Source organism: Chaetura pelagica, unplaced genomic scaffold (assembly GCF_000747805.2).
Source record: "Chaetura pelagica isolate M959 unplaced genomic scaffold, ChaPel_1.0 scaffold190, whole genome shotgun sequence".
Taxonomy (NCBI): Eukaryota; Metazoa; Chordata; class Aves; order Apodiformes; family Apodidae; genus Chaetura; species Chaetura pelagica.
Window position 1 is genome coordinate 221942 of NW_009952149.1, and position 7836 is coordinate 229777.

A 7836-nucleotide genomic window follows, 5' to 3' on the forward strand; every position below is an offset into this window, starting at 1 on the left:
CTTCAGACTTGCCTCAGGAATGCTTCTATTTACCTATGTAATGAAGAGAGATGCTTTCCCTATTCAAATTACAAGAGCACCACAATTTTGCAAATTCTAAAGACTAATTCTTCTGACTGATAAAATAAGGATAAACCCCCAAAGAAGATGTACAGGATTTTTTGTTGTTTTTTTTTTTATTCTCCCTCTGAGCCTTTTTTTTTCTTTTCTCCTCCATTTTAACTACCATTCATAAAAGGAAATTAATATAGGAAAAGAAAATGCATTAATGTTGTTTTAACTATTTGCCTTTAACTCAAGAAAGTAAGAAAATTCAAAGATAAGGCTTCCGATTAATCTTTAACTTGTAACATAAAAGCACTGATTTCAAGCCTTAACAACATTGCAATTATGGAGGCACAGGGGGAATGTGCTGTGGACATCGTCAATGTTTTTATCCTAAATGTGTCTGGTTCTGGTGAATTTATTAGAGCTTTAAACTTTAGCATCACTTCTGTGTGTGATATAAGCATATGTGTTCTTGACCCACTTCAAAAAAACAACCACAAATGAAACACCATTTACATTAATCATTCAAGAGCTTTGCAAAAAGATTGCATCTCAAGAGATGACTTTTCCACTGAAGTTTACACTATTTGGCTTGGTTTCATTACTTTTTATGTATATTGAATTGCAGCTGGTTGTTGTTCAGAGCATTAGTTTTAGAATTTATTCCCATTATTTCAATCCAAAGGTATATGCTATCACTTAATACCCTGAAGTGAAAAATTAATTTATATGTAATTATTGTTTTACCCTGACAACTACAAAAATTTCATTGTAAACTAATATCTTACAAATTAAATTCTATTTTCACCCTTTAATCACTATGTAGTAAGACTATGAAGGAGATGTTTGTACCATGTTGAAATAATAAATAGACACAACAACAATTTTTCACACTTTTCATAAGTTTTTTAAATTGGATTTTTAAGGGAATATAGATCCATACTAGTGGCCCTCCTTGCAGGACTAAAATCTAAGATTACTATGTATTTGTAAAAATTATTTTTTCTATCCATTATATGATGTTATATTATATTGGAAACATTCTGTGACTGTTATTAGTGCTAAAAAGGCAGTAGCATTTAAGGAATAATAGTAAATTAATCTTGAAGCCATGTATCTGGATATTAGGCTTCAAAAAATTTAGCATTGCTACACCATAATTTCTTCATGGATCTAGCTCTGAAATCCATTACTCATAAGGAGATGACTTTAATCTGTGTTGTACATTTTAATAACCATACTTTATGTTTACCTGTCTGTGCAATAAAAAATACAAGGAGATAGAAAAATATTGATAGTTGAGTGTTTCTGCTCAACCTTAAGATGCTGCATGATCCTTGATACCTCAGCATCTATGTCAGGTAAGGAAGATAGCCTGAATTCTTGAAATGAATGCTAATTTTTTATTTTTGTTTAATAGAAAACGATACAAATCTAAGCTTGTAAGACCAAGTGATGCAGAAAAATTTAAATTAAATATGAATGATGCAAATTGTCAGGCAAAAGTCTTCACTATTATGCTTGAATTAGTGAAGCTCAGTGCCTTCAAGAGTCTAGTTATTTTTCATAAGAAATTCTTTTCAAAACTGACATGATTGGTAACATTATCCAGCATTAATGTTTTCAGATACTTTCTGGCCTAAGATATTTTCAACAGATACTTATTAGTCTGCTAAATTATTACATTTTGAGACACCATTTCCCTTGGAAATAAAGTGGGACAAGTCCACTTTATTTTTCTGGAAAACTGTAATTATGTATATTGTTTTGTTAGTTTTAAAACACCCTTGACACCTTTTCTTTGAAATGTTCTAGCACCTGCCTATTTTGGAACAGCATCTTGGAATCTCACAGGAGGAATGGAGCTTTGTGGCAAAGATACAGACCTGAAAACAAATTCTGCCAAGTCTGGAAAAGTCGTAAGTGTACAAGAATCACTGTGCATGCTGCTGAGTATTTGATAGTGTTTACCTATTAAGCTTCTGATATTTATTTTTTTTCCCTTTATAAATATGCTCTTATCACAGCTCCAGGTTTGATCAGACTGTGCATACACCAAACTAGGCAGGAAATGAACATCCAGCTCAGAGTCAGGAGAAAATGGGGGAGGGGTGTGCGTTCCTACTCTCAGCTGCTCTGGATTAAGTCCCAATGCTTGAATCACAATATGAGAACCTGCTTCTCCTGTACCTGAATACCATCTAGATCATTGATAGAAAGGAATTATGAAAGATTAACCCGTTTGATTGAAGTAGGTAGAGAATATGGCCTGGAGAAGACATTGGACTCCTTCAAAGTCTTCCATGACTAATGGTGGAAATGAAGACAGGAACAACTGACAGAATTAATGGTGGGTTATCCTGGCCAACAGCAAAGTCCTCACCCAGTTACCTACTCACTCTCCCACTCCAACAGGACAGGGGAGAGAAACAGAAGGGGGAAAAATGAGAAAAAAGCCTCATGGATCACAATAAAGGCAATTTAATAAGTGAAGAAAAGAAAGAAAAAAAAAACAACAAACAAACAAGTGGTGCAAAGGCAGTCACTTACCACCTCCCACCAGCAAACCAATGCCCAGCCAGTCTCCAAGCAGCAGCTGCCTTGGAAATACTGCTCCCCTGGACACTAGTGTTACTGCTGAGCATGACATCATATGGCATGGAATATGCCTTTGATTAGCTGGGGTCAGCTGTCTCACCTTTGTCCTCTCTCAGCCTCTTGCCCACCTCCTGTGCACTCCCTGTGGTAGCTGAGGAAACAAAGAAGTCCTTGACATTGTGTGAGCACTACTCAGCAATTCTAAAATATTGATGTACTATCAACACAGTTTTAGTCACAAATCTAAAACACGACTATGTGTTGTCTATGCTATGAAGTAAATTTACTCCATCCCAACCTAATACGAAATTGTACCATTCTGCCTGGAATCTGCAATGAAGGAAAACCAGAAACAGCAGGGAACAGAGACAGGAACAGGTTGAACAGGGAGGCTCTTCAATATACAAAATGAATACAGTTCACTTCTGTATCTCTATTGAATGACCTAAAGATTTTTTATTATTATTTATTTTATTTCTTCTGAAGGGGGAATTATTTCTGTATGCATTTCTGAATTAATTTAATGTTTCACAAATATATTTTATTATTATTTCACAACACCTATGTGGGGCAATGGAAGGTCAGGGACAGTTTCCATGTAGGAAAAAGAAACACAAAATTCAAGAAGCATCTCTAAATTTAGGGTAATCAAATCTGATATTCATCACATGAATTTCAGAGTTCTTTGTATTTTCTGGCACTTCACATGTTCAAAACAGATCTCACTTCAGTCGAAGCTGGGAGTCCTCAGCAGTACAGATTTCAAGATCTTTAGATATGCTCTTAATACAGTTTAAATTGTTTTCCTTCAACAACAACAACAATCCCATATCAGAGACAAATGATATCGTTCCAGTAGTCTAAGGAAATATCTGCTGTTTTTCTTTGGTTTTAGTATGTTCAATCTTGGAACGAAATCATGCAGCTTCATGTTAAAATATGAAACATGAGTCATCTGAAGATAAAAATTTCTGAATTAAACTAATCTACATTATATTTCTTGAGTGAAGAATAAATGGAGTGGTGTCTGACATCTGCTTAAATAAAGTAGTGGTAATCAGTAAAAGCCCCATAGATGATCTCTTAACCCCAAAGCTGGAGTTAAGAAACGCTGTCTCTTAGCTGAGAGACACTGCGATAGTTTGTCTTTTCTAAGTAGAAAGACTCAGAGAGTACCACATTATATAAGATCTTTTGGAGATGAAAAGAATAAGAGCTGCCCTGCTGCATGATGTTAGGTTAAGTATATGGTAGTTGGCCTGCTCAAGATATTCCCATGACAGCTATGAAGTGCTACCAGTCATAGTAGCCACACATAGAGCTGCTTTGCACTAAAGACACAACATTGCTTTCTCTTTTTTTTTTTTTAGATTCAAAGAAAATCTGGCCTCCTGAATTAGTATCTTCCTTCTTCACTAGACAGCATCATCTTCAATCGTGTTATTAATGGTATCGTCAGTGAAAGTGTGCATTAATGTTAACAGAAAACCACCTGTTCTGTCCTGGAGCTGCCTTACTATTAAAACAAAAAATTGGCCCATTATCAACATGATTTCTAGCTCTCATTTTGATTTACATCTCTAAAAAATAGTTGCTCGAGCAACAAGAATTAGTTGTACTAAACCCCAAATTCACTCTACCAGGTATTATCAGCTAAGCCTTTGAAGAAGCACCTGTATTTTAAATTGCAGCTGATAAAATAGCAAAGCTCTTACTGAAGATAATGACCTAAAAAGGGATAACATCAGAGTAGAATCAGACAGTGCCATTCAATTGTCTGTTCTGCCATTCGTAAAGAAATGTGCTACTATTTCTTGATTTAAGATTACGAAAAACACTGCTCGCGTAGTATTCACTTCTTTTGGAAAGCTTTTCATGCACAGAATCAGATAAACGATACACTGTCTTCTGAAACTGCTGAAAACCTATTGAACACAACAAATGCCTTTTGTCTTTTTAAAAGCCAAGCAGTAAGCTTTCTCATACTTTAAGCATGTTAGCATGTGATTCAAGATCCAAAACTCAAGCCACAAATAGAGGTCTCAATTGAGTTTTAAGATGACTGAAAGAAGAAAGAAATTGCCTAGGGTTGTCAGTGCTGAACCAGCACAAAATAGGACAAATGTACAATTTATTGAAAGGAATTTGGTCATAAAAAAGAGGTATCCAGCCACTTTGAACAAAACAGCCATCTATAATTGGTTCAAGGGGCATACTGATTTTCAAAGTCTATACCTTTGGACTGTAAATGTAATCCTTTCCAATACTTAGAGAGCACTTATATACTCTACTTATAAAAGATGAACTTATTAATATTTAAAGAAGAAAAACAAAGGGAAATTCCCTGTGAAATTGTTCAGTGTGTGTATACCCTGCATGTAGGTGGGTGTACCTGCATATAAGATGTTTCTTTACACTTACACATGAAGCATAATAGCAAAAATTCACTGTAGGATATAAAACAGAAAAGCCCAGACTTCAGCTTTAACTAAGGCCATTATTTTTTTCTTAAGAAGAAAACAATCGCACAAATTACATCCTTTTTTTTTTTCCTCTTCTTGAGATAACTGATCATCAGAAATGTTGGTACAATTTTCTTTTGCACACTACAGATTAGTGCTGAGTGAAATACTCACTGATGAGGGAAATTATTCAAATTTCACAGAGCTTTTACCAACATTTGACCTAGTCAATAGTACTTTTGTCTGTTAAAATGCACTTACAGAGCATATGTTTTTTTCTTCAAAAAGCTAAGTGTTTTCTTCTAATCTTTGAGGTATTTTAAGAATGGATACAGATAAGCTTTAAAATCTGCTACTTTTCCTTCTAGCTAAGAGCTGGTTTCAATTTTCAAATGAAAGTCAGACAGTTGCACTTACTCCTCTATCTGTTACGAAAAACAGAGATGTCACATATTAACACCAGAAAAAGTGTCTGGTATAACCCTTGCAGAATACTGAAATATTTCCTGGCTTTTTAAAGAAAATTAAGAAATGAGCTCTTATGCAGTCATTAAAGACTTTATCCTATGGCTATGAAAATTGAAAGGATCATTGTTCTTAAAGTCCAAGATCAAATTACTTTCAAAAGGAAATAAAGGAAGAAAAAAGAAGGTTTCAAAAGATCCTGGAGGCCAGGATGACTGCTTTAAATTGATAGCTCCAAATTCTAGGTGGCTATCTCTGTGGAAGAGATCAGAAAAAAATAGTTTGCAGAATAAACAGGGTTTAAAATTCCTATTTCATCATGCAGCAGCATTTCTAAAAATCCCCATCACAACTATATTACTTTCAAAAAAATGTTGTGATTCACTTTATCTAAGTTAGGTGATTGCCTAACTGAAAAAAAATAAGCCTGTATTCTGTTCATTGTAATAAATATTTTCATCCCATTAGGCCACCACTGGGGGAAAAATTTAAAATAAAAATTAAAAAAAAAGAAAGAAAAAAACCCTACTTGCTGCAAGTATACCCTCTTATATGAGAGTATTTAACCATGTGGAGCCAAATGGTGGCTAGTGACAATCCTCAAGGGCTGATATTGGGACTGGTGCTGTTCAATATCTTTGTTGGCAGCAAGGACAGAGGGATTGAGTGCAGCCTCAGCAAGTCTGCTGAAGACACCAAGCTGTGTGGTGCAGTCAACACACAGGAGAGAAGGGATGTTGTCTAGAGGGACCTTGACAGGCTTGAGAGGTGGGCCCATGCAAACTTTATGAAGTTGAATAAGGCCAAGTGCAAGGTCTTGCACATGAATTGGAGAATTCCAAGCACAGTAACAGGCTGGGCAGAGAATGGATTAAGAGCCCTGAGGAGAAGGACTTGGGGGTGCTGGTTGATGAGAAGCTCAACACAAGCCAGAAATGTGTGCTGTCCTGAGCTGCATCAAAAGAAACATGGCCAGCAGGTCAAAGCAGGTGATTCTTCCCCTCTGTTAGTTAACATCTGTTAGTATGAAAAGGTATAAATATGCCTTTCATACTTCAGAAAAAGGATTGCAAATATTAATTGCTAGATGGTGCCTTGCAGGTAGAATTGTCCTTTCTGCTCAGTCACAGTTCACGTCCTCCTTTTCTCTGCTGTCAGCTGGTGCAATGTCTGAACACCTTGTTGAATTTAATCCAAGTCAAGCAAGAAAGAAACAGGGTTTAGAGTGATGCTTCCTACCCCAGCATGTTTACATCAGTAATAAAAGACAGAAAACTTGTTTTAGGAATACATTTTATTCTTGGTAACATGTATAGGAACAGTGCACACTATCTGTAAACTTCACCAGGATGTGCATGCATCCAAGCATTTTTCAGAATATTTTCAAATTACTCTTTAACCATATTTTAAAAAACAACAGACATGTGCAAAATATGGCTTTTAAAGTCCTGCACAACACTGATATGTCATAGTCCAGTCTTACAAAACATGTGAAAATCACTCCTACAACTTGGAGCTTACCAAGTTTCAAGATTCTAAAATGTATCGGGACAATTGCTCTAATCAATTTTTTACTATATATGGGAAATTAATCCCTAAATTTCCAAGAACCAGTTTCAGACTAAAATAGGCACAAAGCCTATTTCAGCATTTTTTATTATATCCTCTGTCAAATTTTATCCTACTTGCTGTGTTATATCTAAATTCAGGGACATACTGGTTCTGTATAATAAAATGAAAAAAAAGTGAGACAATAATCAGATGAGTTTCCTTCAGTGCCGAGAACCAGTAAAATACATAGCATAAAATGGCACTGCTTTAACATAGGAATCTTGAAGGTCTAGAGTCATTTGGACACTACAATTACTACTAGAGTTTAGAGAAAGACACACCTTGTCTTACAGACTGTGGAAGACATTTTCAGCTTTTATACTCTGATAAATATAAAAGCAGAAAAGTTCAAACAGGTCCAGATTTCTATAAATAAACAATACTGTATTACAGTGTTCTGTGAATGTGTCAAGTCTTGAAGAGCCAGATTGTGATCCTGGCTTTGTGCCTACACCAGGAATTATGAGGCTGTTCAGCATTCATGCTTGCCTACATTTGCTGTCTATAAAACTGTCAAGATTAGAAGCAAGGAGCTTCTATAGGACCATTGATTCATCCTCTTTACAGGTGGATGGAGAATGATCAACTAGAAAGTTGACTATGTAGGCTCAGTAGTCATATGAAGCTATCTGCTTTAAAAAAAAGGCTGATA